Raw genomic sequence first — 20,115 nt, 5'->3', positions numbered from 1 at the left:
GAATGTCCGAATTAAAAGAGGCAATCCGTTCCACATTGGTATTAGTTAATACAGACTTAGACTTAGACCAAATCTAAATAATGAAGACTGAATTATTTGTTCTCAACTTTCCCAAATTTTACGGCCTTTTAAAGAAATAAAAGTACAATGAGTGGCTAAAAATACTTGAAGGGTAGTTCAGTGATTGTTATGGTACGCTGCCTGCAAGAATCTTGCAATAAAATTTTAGCAAACGGTAACCTCACATTAATAGTATCTGGCGTAGTACAATTACTAATATCGGATTTAGCAACAAGATTTAGAGGGATAGAACAGAGTGGCACATTCTCATTATGTACATTTATGGATTCACGATTTAAAGTGCAGGGATTTTCTGATAAAAATATAGATAAAAAACAAAAGAAAGAGTTAAGAAGCTGGTTATTTCTATAAAAAAAGAAAAAGAAGATTGTACTATTGAAAATCAACCAGTACAAGAAAAAGAAACCGATAAAGATGACTTAAGTCCATGGTGTAATTAATTGGACATGACTCATCTAAACGTACACCTGTATCGAGAGTCACCATGTATATCCTAATTTAACCACTATATTCATAAAGTATTGTAAATGTAAACACATGTTCAAAATCAAATCAAAATCAAACGTTAGAGAGCAGTGCAAAATTCAAGATATTGTAACATGGGGAAGGCAGCGTAAAAGGATGTGGTACAGTGATGTAAGACGAATGGATCAGAATAGACTCCCAAAAATTGCCCTAGAAAATAACCCGCCAGGTTCAAGACCTCCAGGAAGATCACTTAAAAGATGGAGGGATAGTTGGCAATCTACCTCCCAGGAAATTAACCAGAGGCAGCTTTAGAATTAAATAGATCGAAAGATCTCCAAGAAGTAGAAGAAGAGAAGAAGAGTTTATTTTTCAAGTTATAATAAATATATCCTTCAGTAGTTTCTTTCACTTCAATAAATATATACATAAACGATAATAGTCATTATGTTTGTTTATGTAGGTATTCTCTTACTTGAAACTACTGTTAAACAATCATAGCTACTTGTTTACGAAAATCAGTTTTAAGAGCTGTAGACGCAAAATTTCAGGCCAATGCTTTTTAAATGTATTCAATTTTTCGAATCCTGAGAAAACTAACAAATATTTTTGAAAAATTTAAACGCAGAATGAAAGGTTACATTATTACCGAGAGCTGAAAGTCCCTTAGAATAAACAAGAAGTTTGTTTGAATGAGATATTTGAAATTGAAAATCACACTAAATTTTCTCTATTTTTCACCCCTGTAAAAGAGGAAGTAAAATTAGCTATGAAACAGTTTGAATGAGAAAAAGAAGTAAGCTTAGACCAAATACCAGCAGGAATTATTCAACTGAAGAAAAAAATTAAATCGATAACAATATTCACTCCATTTACAGAAAAGGCGGTGACCCGCAATTATTTTAAGAACTTCTTTAATAGCCTCCAGTCAACAATTTCCTAACCATGTTTAAAAAACGTACGGAATGCACTGTATATACTAACCCAAGTCGTCAACATACTTGTTGTTGCAGTTATGTATTACGATCAACTTAAAGGTTATGCAGGACTCCCCTTCTATAGGTACACAGGCAAGCACATGCGGGAGAAAAAAGATTTGTCATATCGTTACATTATGTCAAATTTTAACGTTGAATATTTTATGGTCCCCTTTGGGTTATAAAACGAATGATCGACTTTTTCTCGCACAGATCCCTGCTATGTAACTTTACAAAGCGAGTTTGCTGGGTATTAAAGAACCGTCCATGGCATCATATAATTTTACGCTAATATTTCACGTTCTGCGACGCATTCCACGTTTGACACATTGTTTTTTTTAGTTTTCTGTCATTCTATTTGTTAAATCCTATCTCATTCTCGTCACAGCGTCAAGGAGCAGTAAATGTGTATACTGAACGGGAGGCATATGTCTAACAGTGAACGTTGGAGATTTTTCGAGTTTATCATATCTTCTTCTTTGAGTGCCTCTGCTATCGGAGATTGGATATCATTAGGGCGATTCTAATTTTGTTTACTGCTGTTTTGAATAATTCGTTAGTGGTACAGTCAAACCACTCTCTTAAATTTCTTATCCAGGACATTCTTCTACGGCCTGGATTTCTGCGTCCTTGGATTTTTCCATGCATTATATTTTGTAGGAATGTGTACTTTTGTCCTCTCATCAGGTGGCCAAACTATTCAAGTTTTCTCTTTTTTATATTCATTATAACTTCTGGATCGTTATTTATTCTGCGTATTACCTCTTCATTTGTAATTTTATCCACCCAACTTATTTTTAGTATACGGCGGTAGCAACACACCTCAAAGCTTTCAAGATTTTTAACATTCTTCTGTTTAAGAGTTAATGCCTCAACAACCGTAAAGCAAAGTACTGAATACATACTAAGTAGTTAACTAAAAGTGGACGTATGCAAAGAGATGTATGACGTAATCGTATGGTATTCGCTAATAATCCTGTCACGTAATATGCCACACATTTCTGTGCGTTAATTCGTTTACGCAACTAAGCCTCTTTTGACATAACATATATAGGAGCAAAGATATATACCTATAGTCCTTTTAGTGTTGATGTATTTGATTTGTACGTCGTAGTATTCTATTAGTTAAATGGTACCATTTGAGGTACTTTACGTCACGATTGGACTAATAGGATCGAAGATACATAACTAAGGCCTTTTTGCCAAGCTACTCTATTTAATTTTTATATCTCATTATATTATATTAGTTAAATTCTATCATTTAAGGTACGAAACGTCATGATTGGACTAATAGGACCGCAGATACATAACTAAGACCCTTTTGACAAGCTGATGTATTTTATTTTTCTATCTTATTGTATTCGATTGGTTAAATCCTATCATTTGAGGTACTGTACGTCACGAGTGGGCCACTAAAAACAAAGATACGTAACTAAGGCCCTTTTGACGTGATGCTGTATTTGATTTCTATGTCATCGTATTCTATTGGTTAAGTGCTATCATTTGAGGTATCGTACGTCACGATTGGACTAATAGGACCGAAGATACATAACTAAGGCCATTTTGACATGCTAGTCCATTAAATTTTTATACCTCATTGCATTTTATTTGTCAAATCCTTTCATTTGAGGTACTGCACGTCATGATTGGACCAATAGAACTAAAGATACACAACTAAGGCCCTTTTGACATTGTTCTGCATTTGATTTTTCTATCCCATTGTATTATTTATGTTAAATCCTATCATTAGAGGTACTATACGTCACGATTGGACTAATAGGACCGAAGATACGTGACTACGGCCCTTTGGACATGTTGCTGTATTTAATTTTTTTGTTTCATTGTTTTTAATTGGTTAAATCCTGTCATTTGAGATACTGTACGTCACGATTGGACTTATAGAAACGAAGATATATAATTAAGGCCTTTTTGACATGCTGCTATATTTGATTTTTCTGTCTTATTGTATTTTATTGGTTAAATCCTATCATTTGAGGTGCTGTACGTCGCGACTGGACGAATTGGAGCGAAGATACAATAGGTAGTTGCAATATATCATAACCCGTTACTTTTAACCAAACATGATGCCAGAATGATTTGTAGATGAAAAAAATATATATATATTCTTAAATTTACTATTTCGTCGTGGGTAATATTATATTCAACAACGATGCCAAATTTCTGATGCTAAAATGATTGATAATGAAAGTGGGATATACATTTTCATGTATATAATGGCAGCGAGTAAACGGTAAAACCCTGAACTAAATATATATAATATTTTCACTGTACCATCATTTTAGACTCAAACATTTTCTGGAATAAACTTATATAACTCAGTAAGGGATAAAAAGAGAAAGCGGATATTTTAAAATACCAACACGGTATCAAGACTCTAATCAATGAGATGGTTCAAATTCTTGTAACAAGTACGGGAAAACAGTTATTAAGGTCTTGTAAAGTAGCGTCGATATACAGATGCTACTTTGCAAGACGATGCTAAATTGATGGTAAAAGCATAATGTATCGATGCGAAAATGATAGTAGGATGTATGTATATATATATATATATATATATATATATATATATATATATATATATATTGTGATGATGTTTTAATGAGCAATGAGTGTTTTTTAATTATATATATATATATATATATATATATATATATATATATATATATATATATATATATATATATATATATATATATATATATATATATAGGGTTTTTATCGCGGTTCTCAAAGAATTAGTTTGAAAGCACTTTTTTAAATTATCTTTATTATATCTATTATGAAACACACATATATATTTAACATAGCCAATGTAAATTTTAAATAAACTATCTCTAAATTGAAATTCTTATGAAACTGATTAAATTATATAGACAATGTAAATTTTAAACAAACTATCTTTAAAATTGAATTTGTTATGACACTAACTAAATTATATTAACAAAATTTTGTACCTTTCTGTCACTAAATGCCTAAATGAAACTGTTCTCCACTATATAGATTTTAATCACCACTCAATGTCTTCGTTCTCAGCCTCGGTTATCCTTGTTTTTGTGAAATTACTTTTTCCAATTATCAGCTTCCACCAATTTAAGATATTTTTCTTCTTAATAGCATTTATATTTATTCTTCTTTTTAATACACCAATATCCAATCACCATATAATTATTATAAGTTGATTTAGACTAATCTCCAATCATAATATAATTTTTAATTTCTTCCAATATCCAACCAATATTCTTCTAATATACTTTCCAATACTATCAAATTTTAATACTAAATCACTGATTATTGCATACTTTATACTTTCTTCCTAATCACTAACTGTAACTAATTGTCTGACTGCTTACTGACTGACTGACCTGCTGACTGAACATTTTGAATCCAAATCACCGAGTATTTATACCTTTTCAATGTTCCAGAACCATCTGGCAAGAAATCATATTCGAATTGTTCTATTTTCTAAATATATGAATTTTCTGGAATAGTCTATCTCGCAAACAGGGTTAACTCTAGTGTTCTAGAAAATTCTTTTCATTTCTATCGAGAATTTTGTTGACATTCAGGCTTTTCAGATCAGAATATAAACTTATGTTTAAATTTAAACAACCTAAATTAATACACTACACTATTTCAAATCCGTAACTATATGTAAACTAAATATTTCAAACTAACAAATAACCCCACTTTATATTCGTAATTATTATATAAATGTCTGTCACTTATTCAGAGTAGGTATTTTTGGTTGCCTATATACATGGCTAACTTAAATATATTTACAATATTATAATTATTAAAAAAAAACTTTTTATACTTATATGCTAATTTCTTAAAAATGCCCTCACATAAATATATTTTATAGAATATAACTTATAAATTAATTTTTTAAACACTATTTTTCTTTCTCCTAGTATATATATATATATATATATATATATATATATATATATATATATATATATATATATATATATATATATATATATATATATAAGAAGTACTTGTGACTCGTTTGGAACAAATATATAACTGTTTTGGATGGGTTGGAGTCAATAAAGGGCTATTGGTTAACTATTTTTTTATTCTTGAGCTTTCAATTGTGTTTACAATTATTATCAAGAGCTAAAAAAGACAAAATACTTACAAGGTTGAACTAAAAAGAAAAAACAATTTTTGTTAACTTACCAAATAAAAATTAGTTTAGTAAGTAAAAATTACTGCTAATACATCTTCAAAATATTTAATATAAAAATATTTTATTCCAATAAATGTTTCTCCGAAAATTTTTATAATTTTGAAAACATTTTTTTAATACAAAAATAATTGAATTTATAAATAAGTTCAAATAGCAACCAATTACAAATAGCCTCAATGTCATAAATGCCAACATAAAATTTTTATTTTTGACAATTCTATTGCCAAAAGTAAAATTTCGTTTAAACATTCTTTTTTGTTTAGTAACAAAAAGAAGAAGATTTATTCACCGTTGACAGATGTCTGAAAGAATGTAACAGATATATGGAGAATTAAATATGACATTTTACAAGTTTTAGATATAAATCATAAAGAAAGAATATAATTATAAATTTTACTTAAATTTTGTAATAAGTCTAACTTATAAATGTAATAAGTCAATATTAGTGTGTTGCGAAATCTCATTCCAATGTTTTTTAACACTACTTATGATTAAATTACTAAAAAGTAGTTGCCTAGAAAAGTAGTTGCCTACCTAAAAGTGTCTACTAGGCACTTCCTAAACACAAAATTCATGAAACAGTCAACATTTTCAACAATCATAATCAACATAATATACAATTTACAGTTGAGGAAGAGGTGGATAATTCTCTACCATTCCTTGACATGAGAATTGTAAGAGGTACAGACAATATGTTGAAAACCAGATGGTTCAGAAAACCCATATGTAGTAATAGATTCATAAGCTATTACTCTCATCATCCAAATAAGATGAAAATGAACCTTATAACAGGATTAAAAGAACGTGTTTTAAAACTTTCTCATCCAGATTATCTACATGAAGATCTTCAATTGTTAAAAAATATTTTAATTGAAAACTCTTATCATCCAGATATGCTACATAGGATGCTTTTTTCTTAATTGTTAATATAAATAACTTAACACCATTTTTTGCTAAATCTCAAAACATTGTATCTAACAATCAGAACATGTATTATCATTCACTACCTTTTATACCATCATTAACACCTAAATTAATACAAACACTAAAGGTTATTGACAATATAAAAATAGCAACAAAGAACATCAAAACTATTTCATCTTTATATTCCAAAACTAAATATCCTATAGACAAATTTGAAAAAAACGAATGTAGTATACAGCATTAGTTGTACTCAGTGTGAATCTGACTATGTTGGTGAGACCGGAAGAAATCTTTCAAATTGCATTATTTCTCACAAAAGTGATTGCAGAATTAAAAAACCATCTTGTGCTTTGACAGAGCATGTAATCGATAAAGACCATATTATGGATTTTGATAACATTAAAATTTTATGTAGTGAAAGTAATAAATTCAAAAGGACTTTTTTGGAAATGGTTTGTATTAGCGAAAGTGATAATAGTTTAAACAAAAGATCAGAAATTCAAAACCTAAGCAAAATTTATAATTATATTATTTCTTTATAATTTATATATAAAACTTGAAAAATATCACATTTTTATTTAATTTTCCATATATCTGTTACATTTTTTCAGACATCTATCAATGGTGAATAAATCTTCTTCTTTTTTGTTACTAAACAAAAAAGAATTTTTAAACAAAATTTTATTTTTGACAATATAATTGTCAAAGGTAAACATTTTAAGTTGGTATTTATGACATTGAGGCTTATTTGTAATTGGTTGCTCCTTTAAACTATTTATAAATTCAATTATTTTTTTGTTAAGAAAATGTTTTCACAATAATTATTAAAATTTCAGGGAAGAATTTATTAGATAAGGGCGTTTTAGTATTATTTCTTTTTGACATCTATTTGCAGCAATTTTTATTAACGAAACTAATTTTATTTGGTGAGTTAACAAAAAATGTTTTTCTTTATAGTTCAACTTTGTAAGATATTTTGTCGGATTCCACTACGAGGTGTCGAACGAGTAACATCGTTTTATATTTTGTCGTGCTTACTAAAACATAGTGCAAAAACAGTGAACATAAGTGTACCTTCAACTACAAATAAATGTATGTATAATTCACTCATTACTAGTTGAGGTTTGTTTTTTGTTTCAACTGATTAAAATCACAAAAGAAAAAATTTAAACAGGATTGCCTTAGAACCGGCAATCTATTTTTATTTTAAAATGAATAAAAAGCTGAAACTTTACCATAACACATAGAAGCGAAATTATAATTTCAACTAAAAACGCAATTGCTTTTGACTACATGAGCAGTGGCGTACCAAATACCAAAACAGTAAATATGTCTCAAACACAAAACCAAGTTTTATCCTATGTATCAGTAGCGAAAACAATTCCACGGCCAACTTTCCCAAGCAAACATCAAGCCATTGTGATGCATGCCGAAGAAAATCTGAAATTGTACGATTACGTTAAAGCTATAGGTGATATAATAGGCCCTAAACAAGTCTCCTTTGTATCTAGGATATCAAACAATCGCATTTGTATCTATCTTTCTAACACTAATCTTGTTGACCAGCTCATAGATTCATATCCCATAATACAGATAGGAGATGTTTCTTTAAATATCCGAAGACTTATTTCCTCTGCTAAAAGAATAATTATATCTAATGTATTTTCGTTCTTACCACATGACATAGTTGAAAATAGCATTAAAAATCTTGGACTTCGCATCGTATCTCCTATATCCTATTTAAGAGCAGGCATTCCTGGGGACGAATATTCACACGTATTAAGTTTCAGACGCCAAGTTTACGTATACCCTCCCTCCGAAGATTTTGAATTACAAACATCAGTACTTATTTCCTTTGAAGGGAATGAACACAGAATCTTCCTTTCTACAGATAAAGTACATTGTTTTATCTGTAAACAAACAGGACATATAGCCTCCAACTGTCCAAATCCTCCAACAGACAATACAATCCCAACCGAATATATACCAACAAGCCCCAACTCATCCGTAAAAATTTCATCTCCCTCTACACATAATGCCAAAGAGCCACAAATCGAAAATAAAGACTCCAACACTGAAACTCAATCCAACACTGAAACACAATCAGACCAAATTGACATAACACAAATATCTCAAAAACGAGGACACTCTGAAATAGAAACTCCTAGTGAACTAACAAGCCCTGAAATTCCTGAGAAAGAAGCTCAACCATTGTTAGATATGCTTCCTCCTCTATCAGCTTCCCCCAAAAAAGGTCTCAAAGCTAAGAAAAAAAGCACAAACCTGATACTCCAACAGAATTAGTATTAACCGAATCCACCAAGAGAACAATCCAAGAAGCATACAAAAAGAACACACAAACATTTAAAATACCCATAGACAATTTCTTTTTCTTCCTTGAAAATAGTTTTGGACATTCTGATCCTTATTCGGAAGCGAAAAACCTCACGGATGATGTAAAAAGTCTACTTTTAAACCTGCATACTATATATCCAAATCTTTCAGATAGATCCTTAAAAAACCGATTTACCCGTCTAAGTAAAAAGATCAAAAAACAACTACAACTAGAATCCTCTGAAGCCACAAGTTTATCAGACCCAATTTCATCAAGCGATCTAACTGACGATGAGTGCCTTTCCGATCGATCCCAAAGGTCGCAGCACTGAAAAATCCCCCCTTCTAATATTCTTCTCATTCAATTTAATCCAGTGGAATTGTGATGGGTTTTACCCCCATCTAGAAAATCTCCAACTGCTTGTTGCTGATACTTCACCCGATTTCATTTGTTTGCAAGAAACCAATTTCTCTAAAAACCATAATCCATACCTTAAAAATTACGTTGGCTACCACTTTATACGAACATCACACGCACGGGCTAGTAGTGGGAGCTCCATATTTATTTCTACAGATATATTTCACCAAGAATTTCACTTAACAACAACTCTAGAAGCCGTTGCCGTTACTGCTTGGTGTCCAAATAAAATCGTAATTTGCAACGTATATATTCCTCCCTATTATACCCTAACAGCTCTCGAAATTACAAATCTAACTAACCAACTTCCTGAACCATTTATCTTAGTTGGAGATTTTAATGCACATAGCACTATGTGGGGTTCCAGTAATACTTTCGGTAGAGGTAAAATGATTGAAAATATCATAATCAATTCCAACCTTAATTTTCTAAACACTGGAAGCAGCACATACTTTCATATTCAAACAGGTACTCTCTCTTCCATTGATTTAAGCATATGTAATCCAGAATTATCTACTCATCTTACATGGAAAACACTGGAAAGTCTCTACGGCAGTAACCATTTTCCCATTTTAATTTCTAACAATGATAACTCACAAAGACAAAGCCAAATTAAGTGGAAAATTGCTCACGCTGACTGGGATCTATTTAACTTAATTGTCAAGGAACAAACAAATGAAATCTCCTTTACGAATTCTGCTGATGAAGATCTTAACATGTTGATTAATTGTATTATAACTTCTGCTGAAAAATGCATCGGTAAATACTACTTTGATCCCTCCAAAAAATATGTTCCGTGGTGGAATGAATCATGTAAACTAGCTGTAAAAGATTGTAAAAAAGCATTAAACCGATATCGTAAAACTAGAAACCAAGCGGACATAATAAATCTTAGAAAACTAAGAGCTAAATCTAAGCGAATTGTTAAAGAAAGCAAAAAGAACTCATGGAACAAATACATCAGTAGCATAACTTCCGACACACCTTCTAGTCAAATATGGACTAAAATAAAACAGATGAAAGGTAGATATACAACATACAAAATTCCAGCCATTATAGAAAATAACAATGTCATAACTGATGACCAGCAGATTGTAAACACACTTGCCAAATACTATTTAAATAAATCTAAACTTGATAACAACTGTACTGGACCAACAAACATAAAAAATAAATGTGTTGTACGTAAGAATCCAAATTCCAATGATCATCCTGTCAATCTCCCACTAACAATCGACGAATTAGTCGAAGCTGTTAACTCCTTAAAGATCAGTGCTGCAGGGCCGGATGGCATTCCATCGATATTCCTAAAAAATCTACATGAAGGTACCCTAATAAAGTTACTAGAATTCTACAACAACATATGGCTAGGTAACCAATTTCCAACACTTTGGCGACAAGCTTTAACAATCCCACTCAAGAAAAATGATGCTTCTGCCAATACAACTATGTCATTTAGACCCATCTCATTAACGTGCACACTTTGCAAACTCCTGGAAAAAATTGTCAACAAACGCTTATTTTGGTATCTTAAAAAACATAATATTATCAATACCGCTCAATCAGGATTTCGTCCAAATCGTTGCACGATGGATAATCTTATCACTCTTCAATCCGATATCATAGAAGCATTCTCTAATAGAAACGACCTTATAACTGTCTCACTCGACATAGAAAGTGCTTTTGACACAGCATCAAGGCCGGCAATTCTAGAAAAACTTAAAGAGTCTAATTTATCTGGAAACATATATCTATTTGTTGAGAATTTTTTAACTAACAGAAGTTTCAAAGTTTCTGCAAATGGTAAAATGTCTCCCTCATATATCCTGGAGACAGGAGTACCTCAAGGATCAGTCCTCAGCACTACCTTATTTTTACTGCTTCTTAACGACCTTAGTTCCTTAGTACAACCCCCTGTCAAACATAATATCTATGCGGATGATCTAGTTATTTACTGCTCGGGTAAAGTAACAAGCTCCACTAGCACTCTTTTGCAAAATACTATTGATAACATTTCTCACTGGTCTAACAACATTGGTTTTAGCTTCTCGCCTACAAAGTCTAAAGTGATTAACTTTAGCAAAAAATATAAACAAACTCTTCCACTCATAAAATTAAAAGAGCATCCACTACAAGTAGTTGAAAATCACAAATTTTTAGGGGTAATTTTCGGCAAAAAATTAACATGGAAGAGACATATAGAAAAAACTAAAGCCAGTGCCTCAAAAAATATAAATCTCTTAAAATCACTAGCCAATCGACAATGGGGAGCCGAAGAAGAAGTCCTATTAAGTTTATACAGAGCCCTAATAAGATCTAAGTTAGACTATGAATCGATATTATATATTTCTGCCCCTAAAACTTATTTAAAATCACTAGATACAATTCAAAACACTTCATTAAGAATATGCATTGGAGCCTTCAGATCTAGCCCTACAGAAAGCATATATGTCGAATCGTGTGAACCCCCTCTAAATATTAGAAGACAACGTCTACTAAACTCCTATTTTGCTAAGGTCTCTGCAAACCCAAATAATATATCATTCCAACTTATTAAAAATTTTCAATTAACAGGTGCACAAAGTAGAGCTACTGCCAATTCATCACTACAGTTTCTATTGCCACTCTTAGAAAATTTTGACCTAAATCTTACCACCCCCATTAATCAGCCCAATACTCCACCTTGGCTAAAAATATTACCTGACTTTAACGTAAATTTGTGCAGATATAAGAAAATGGAAACCTCCACGATACTCATGAAACAAACTTTTAATGACATAATTAATAGAGGCAAGTTTGATAACATAATATTCACAGATGCATCTAAAGACGAAGAAAGTGTCGGATGTGCTGTTACTTCCACAAATAACAGACTAGCAATGTATAGACTACCCAAGATGACCAGTATATTCACAGCAGAACTCTACGCTATACTTAAAGCTCTAGAGGTTCCAATGCAGGGTACCAAAAACTTAGCAATCTGTACAGATTCATTATCATCCATAAAGTCCATTAGAAAAATCTACACATCAAATCCTTTAGTTAAGGAGATCCACGAAAGATGTACAGCACTTGCTAAATCCAACACTTCGGTTTCGATGATATGGAATCCTTCACATGTTGGTATAAAAGGAAATGAGAATGCTGACCACGCAGCAAATGAAGCACGTCGCTCTGACCTTACAGATGAAAAATGCCAATTGTTTCAAGATATAATAATTAAAATTAAAAAGTTATCTACCTCAATGTGGCAAAATCAATGGAACAGGTGCACTACCCAACTAAAGTCCATCCAACCAAACATTTTAGGACCTAGAATTTTTTCTACGAAAAGAAAATCGAAGACCATCATTAGAAGGCTTAGAATTGGGCACACCCGGCTAACCCACGGATATCTGATGGTCCCAGAAGAACCTCCAAACTGCCAATATTGCAACTCCCGTCTAAGTGTACACCATATACTTGTAGAATGTAACCAGTACGCAGCAGCACGGATCAAACATGGTATCCACGGAAGTTTATGTGATATCTTAAATTCCAAAAACAATATGTCTAATGTGATAGAGTTCCTTAAAAACTGTAAATTATATCACCTATTGTAATTGTACCACCTATCTATATTTCAATTTTGTATTCATCTGCTAGTTTTTTATTTTATTTTTTTTTTAGATATCAATGTAACTTAATTTATTGTTTTCTGTAATACAGTTCCTCGTGTCAATGGCCACAGCAGCCGAGTAATTTGAAATAAAAAAAAAAAAAGATATTTTGTCTTTTTTAGCAGCTCTTGATAAGAATTGTAAACACAATTGAAAGCTCGAGATATTAAATAGTTAACCAATAGCCCCTTTTATTGACTCCAACCCATCAAAAACATTTATATATTTTTTCCAAACGAGTCACAAGTACTTCTTATATATATATATATATATATATATATATATATATATATATATATATATATATATATATATATATGTTATATGCATTGTACCAACTAATGTTGCTGACCACGACGATTCCCAGGGTATCAGGTTTCTACTTCCAAGTACCAGAGCCGATAAGGATCCGTACACATGCAGAGTCAGCGGGACCCAAGGTTTTTGCATATTCCCACTGAGTCAGCAGTTTCTAATATTATAAAAGCACTTGTCGCTCTTTATATTCATTCATTTTTCTTTAGTCTTAAGTACAGTATAATCAAATTTGTAACACGTAACTTTGTTTATTGTATTTTGAAATAAATTTAATTTTTAAAAAGTCAAAAAGGTGTTTCGTGATATAAAAAGTGGCGCAAAAGTCAGTAGGATCTGGAACGTTGGCAGAACAAGGAAGAACTCACTGACAACGGTGGATTCTAATCCTTTAATCAGAAAAAGAACCAATAATCTCCAAAAAAGCAGCGGCGTCCTAACTTTGCAGTAATCTACGGAAGGAACACCAAGTAAAGCCCCTGGTAGACAGCTGTCGAGAACAAGACGACTTCATGTTTTTGGAACTAATGTAAGTCTAATATTGAATCATCTCGAATATAATTTTTGTTTTATACCATATTATTTATACCATACTGTTCGATATTCCAATATTAATTGAATATTTTTGATAGTTGCTTCAATAATTATATACTTGGCGATTATTCTGCAAATCGTCAATTTTTATTTTTATTAAACGATTATTTTTGTCGATTATTCCGCTAATCAGACACTGTCTTAGAAAAATACTTTTCGGATATTTTGATTTATTATTTTGATATTTTGATTTATTATTTGATATTTCTATTTGATTAATTATTTAGTTAAACAATCCATAATCTTATATTTTTATTTTTTTTTCCTTTTTATTTTTCTATTTCGTTTATTGATTTATTGACCACCATGAACGATAACGGCAACACTCCTCGTCCTGCTTCTCGTAATGAGAACCAGTCTGAAATAGAACCTTATAAATTATCTGAAATATTTTCTATCGTACCCGAATTTGAAGGCGATCAAATATTTTTAAATGCTTGTGATTATGCCTACAATATGTCTACTCGCGATCAAAAACAACTATTAGTAATTCACATAAAAAATAAATTACGCGGTAGAGCGGCACAACTTATAAGTTCAAGAAATCCATTATCGTATCTAGAAATCAAACAGCTTCTTACTTCTCATTTTGGGGACACTAGAGACCTATCTTCTTTGATACAAGATTTACAGAGAGTCAAACAACTTCCGAATGAATCGGCTCTTACATTCCTCAATCGTGTCCAAGTCCTTAATGCAAAAATGCATGCCAACATACAAAAATCTAACCTCTCTGCTGTAGAGAAACAGGCACAAATTGTTTTAATCGAATCAATGGCGCTTAATACATTATTGACGGGCCTGGATCCAAGGATCGCTCACATCATTCGTGCTAGTAATCCAAAAGACCTTCTTGAAGCTCAAGTCCGCATCAGACGAGAGTTACAATTATCCTATTTCGAAGTACAGAAAATCAATCGACCCAATCCTTCAAAACCCAATCAAAACAATCAACCCATCAGAAGACCAAACCTTCAACTACATAGATGCACGTTTTGTGGACGTATGGGCCACTCGTACAACGAATGTCGATCTCGACAATCCCAAAATAACTCGCAAAATTCCAATAATTCCCATAATTTTAACGGTTCCCGAAATTTTAATAGCAATCAAAACTTCAATAACTCTCAAAACAATGGCTTTCAGAGACCAACTTTCAGTTCAAATAATAATTTCCAAAACAATAGACCCAATGACCAACAAAGACCTCAATTCGCACCAAATCAAAATAATTCACAAGTACGCGCTTCTGTAATCCATAAGAATCCTAATTTTTCAAACGATAGGCACAGAGCTCATTTCGTTAACTATGAACCTGACTATATTAATGACTATTCTTCAGCTCCAGATGAAAGCTATCAATACGAAGATTTCTCTGATAATAATAATTATTCACCTCCTGATTATTACCATTCATTCGATCAATCACTCGATTTAATTGATAGCCAAGACTATCAGGATTTTCTCGCAGTCCCGAACCAGAACCACCCACCAGACAATACCAGTTCAATGAACGAATCTTTGTCTCAAATACAGAATCAGATTCAAACTCTAAATTTGGACGACATGAACACATCTCTGAACTTTCCAGAACAGAATTTTCTCTGAGCCCTCTTCTTGCTGTGAACTCTAAAAACCTGTACTATATAAAAGACGCATCGAATACATTTAAATTACTTATCGATACCGGTGCTGGTATCTCTATCTTTAAAGAAAATACCGCGAAAAATTTCAAACCACGTTTTTCCGAAAAAATTACAATACAAGGTATTACAGACCAAAAGATTTTTGTCACTGAATCAACTTTAGTCCCGTTTCAAGTAGGAAACCCCCATAAGGTGTTTATCCATAATTTAAATATTGATTTCGATGGAATCTTAGGCCTCGATTTTTTAGAACATTACGAATGTACAATAGACATAAAAAACAAACAACTTATCACAAACTTTAAAACATTACCTCTCTACAAAGTAGAAACTAATTCGCTTAACAATGAACCCCCTAACCAAATTAAAATAGATCCTAGATCCGAGCAAATATTCAAGTTAACATGTCATCTGTCAAATACAGATGCAATTTTGCACAAAAAAGAAAAAGATAAAGTCCATATCCCCAACGCATTAGTACACGTAAATGAAAAAGGAGAATTTCTAACATCCGTAGTAAATGCAAACGCAATTCCCAAAATTATCGATTTTTCCGATATCGTAATTGAACCTTATTCAAACTATCCTATCCTAAATTTCCAATCGAACGATAACTTGGTAAATTATTGTTCTGATAAAATTGACCGTACCAACAAAATCAAATCTCGACTTCGAACAGAACATCTTAACGAGGAAGAACAAGAACTTATTACAAATCTTTGCTTAAATTATGAAGACATATTTTACTTAGAGGGAGACAATCTCACTTTTACCAGTGAGATTAAACATCAAATTGAGACTAATAACGCCAAACCCATTTTTACGAAATCATACAGATATCCTCAGGTCCACAAAGAGGAAGTAAAATCTCAAGTAAATAAGATGGTCAACGAAGGTATCATCCGACCCTCTACTTCTCCTTGGTCATCTCCTGTTTGGGTTGTTCCCAAAAAAATGGACTCTTCTGGAGAACAAAAATGGCGAGTAGTAATAGACTACCGCAAGCTCAATGAATGTACCATTGACGATAAATACCCTCTTCCTAATATCTCCGATCTCTTAGACCAGCTTGGAAAGTGTCAATATTTCACAACTCTTGATCTTGCCTCCGGGTTTCATCAGATCGAAATCGATCCCAATGACATTCCTAAAACAGCCTTCTCCGTTGAAAACGGACACTATGAATTTACTCGCATGCCTTTTGGACTTAAAAATGCACCATCCACATTCCAGCGTGTCATGGACAATATTCTTTTAGGTATTTTGAACGAACGATGTCTTGTCTACATGGACGACATTATAGTATACTCTCCTACCATTCACGAGCACATTTCCCGTCTTACTGAAGTTTTCAAACGTCTTCGAAAGGCTAATCTTAAAATCCAGCCTGATAAATGTGAATTTCTCAGGAAAGAGGTGGCGTATCTCGGACATCTCATTACCGAAGATGGCGTCAAGCCTAACCCTTCAAAAGTCGACTGACTGTATTAAACGATTTCCTGAACCGAAAACACCGAAAGACATAAAATCCTTCCTAGGTCTAGCCGGTTATTATCGTCGTTTTATCCCCAATTTTGCCAAACTCTCTAAACCTCTCACTAGACTACTCCAAAAAGACGTTTCTTTTAATTTTGATCCAGATTGCAGGCAAGCTTTTGAAGATTTGAAAAACGCTTTAATTTCTGACCCGATTCTGACCTATCCAAACTTTGAGGAACCATTTGTTCTCACAACAGATGCAAGTGCATTCGCCATCGGCGCTATATTATCCCAAGGCCCCATTGGAAAGGATCTACCTATAGCATATGCTTCACGTACCCTGTGTAATGCTGAAACACGATATTCGACCATTGAGCGAGAGCTTCTTGCCATCGTATGGGCTGTAAAACATTTCCGACCCTATCTGTTTGGAAGAAAATTCACCCTAGTAACTGATCACCGTCCACTTACCTGGTTATTTTCTATAAAAGACCCTGGAAGCAGACTAGCTAGATGGCGCCTCAAGCTTGAGGAATACAATTATAAAATCATTCTTAAACCGGGAAAAACCAACAAAAATGCAGACGCCCTTTCTCGAATTAAAATCAATCATTTTAAAGAATGTGCGAATTTTCATAAGAAAATATCAGTATTAGCATTGTTTAAATAGGACTAGTTAGCCAACGCAATGTATAAATTTGTTTGATTCTAATTGAGACAGTCACTAGATGTCACCACTCTTTCTGTCTCAATAGATTTTAATATACCATTGTTTGTTTGATATACATTATACTAGATGGTGCTATGTGAAAAAGTTAAGGACTAAACTAAACGTCCATTTTTGATCCACTGAATTAAATTCACCAGCGTTGCAATATTTCACTGACATAGTAGCAACAGGTTTACTTACAAATGTTACAAAAAACAGACCTTGAATCACTTAAGATATTCATTTAAAATAGAGTTATTACTATCAACTAGTAAATATCGTGTCAACTAAAATTGTACATAAACGTACTGTGGCTTCTAAATCTTCCTATATCTAAATAAGTTTAAAGAATTTAAATATTTTATTTTATTTGGAAGTGTATTACAAAAATTTGGTCCGAGGTAAGTAAAACATTTTAATTATATGTGTTTAAAACATAAAAAAACATTGTATGAGAAAACAAATTAGGTATTTAGAAATAAATTTTACCGGATACTACATACATTCGATAATATTTGAAAAAAGTGATTTTAAATTAAAATAATGTTACTTCCATAATAAATAAATGGTTTTTTACAGATGGCCGGAAATATTTGTTGTTATTACAAATGTGGTTTATCACCATACAATATTCATGGATTAAGAATGTTCAGATTTCCGACAAAAATCCTTCGGCTTGTCAAAGATGGATATTACATTAATTACTATTTAACTGGGAATAAGCCACAATTAAAGGTTAAAATACGTTTATTGACGTTTCAATTTCCACTTCGGAAATCGTTCTCAAAATACAAACATTAGTGTTTGTATTTTGAGAACGATTTCCGAAGTGGAAATTGAAACGTCAATAAACGTATTTTAACCTTTAATTGTGGCTTATTCCCAGTTAAATAGTAATTAATTTAAAATGCCACAAGAAAATAGCTTCAGAACAATATATGGATATTACACTCTGGTAAGTAAATAGAAACTTTTTTTATATTCTTTTATTTTACACCGTTTCCGTTACGTAATTAACTTGAAAAAATGTTTAATTTTTTTTTCATTCATCATTTTTTATTATCGCCAGGGTGCACGCGTCATATTCGAGATGCATTAATTTGAATTTTACGTTTTCGTTGGTATTATAATTATGATATAATAAACTTCGGAAAAACAAATTAGTGAATAAATATCAAGTTAATAAACATAAACAAAGTATTAGATATTTAAATATGTATTTCTTTAGCTATTTTTAGTTATTGTATTGAAAAGTAGAAATAAGTTCATCTTTATCGGAGAACTAATTTATACAAAGGTCCACCTGGGAAAAAATTATTGGTTTCACGTAAAAATTTTATACAGATATTTGAAGGTTCTAAAAGATATATAAGGGTTAGTTAATAATAAATCTGTGAAGACATACAGGTGATTTTGGCTATAAATGTTTTTTATCCAGTTAGAGAAAAATAGTTAAAATAAAAATTGTAGATTCAAAAAGTTCTTCCATTTGTGAGTTTCTAAATTAAAATATATAAAGAATTCACCAAAATAGTTGCAAAAAACCCTTGATTTTGCAGAAATTTATAAATTTTAATAACTTTGTTTTTGCATAATGGTATGTAATGTAACTAATAAAAATAGTAAGGATTTGTTTATCGTAGAAAGCGATTATGTAAACAACTTTTTGTTGACCTATCCCAGTTTAAAAAAAAATTATGTTTTACGTGCCACAGAAGCCAAGATATTGCAAATTCTGCAATCGCGCTTCATTTTGAAAAAGTTCAAATCTAAAAAAAAACCGAGCTCAAATGGTTCTCCATATAAATTTTTACTTCTTTACCGCATATACCATTATGTAAGTTGGAACGCACAATTCAGATCTTCATTTAGGGTCCCTTCAATTTTCAGCTCTTACTGTTAATAGACAATGGAAGTATGATTTTAAGAATAAAATTCTTTGGTTTTAAATATAAAATGCTCTCTTGCCTAGTAATGGTCATAGAAGATTCTGTTTTTTTTAGAAAGTGTGTTTTTCACCAGTTTTTCATAAGCCTCTAAATAAGTTTGTGTCATAAACGATATCAACGTTATTATAAATGTTTATAAACAGATTAAATAACCTATAAACTATTTGCTTATTAATAAGCATATATTATTATGCTTATTAATGCTTATTATTAATATTAATAACTTATTAATTTCCATAATTTCAAGGAGCTATGTTACATGTCCTTGCCCAAAAAAGAGTTATTATAATTTATAAATAACTGCAAAAATAAGGTTTTTTTTTGCAACTATTTCGGTTAATAGTTTCAT

Source organism: Diabrotica undecimpunctata, chromosome 7 (genome assembly GCF_040954645.1).
Source record: "Diabrotica undecimpunctata isolate CICGRU chromosome 7, icDiaUnde3, whole genome shotgun sequence".
NCBI classification, from domain to species: domain Eukaryota; kingdom Metazoa; phylum Arthropoda; class Insecta; order Coleoptera; family Chrysomelidae; genus Diabrotica; species Diabrotica undecimpunctata.
Note: the sequence above shows the minus strand (reverse complement) of the source record.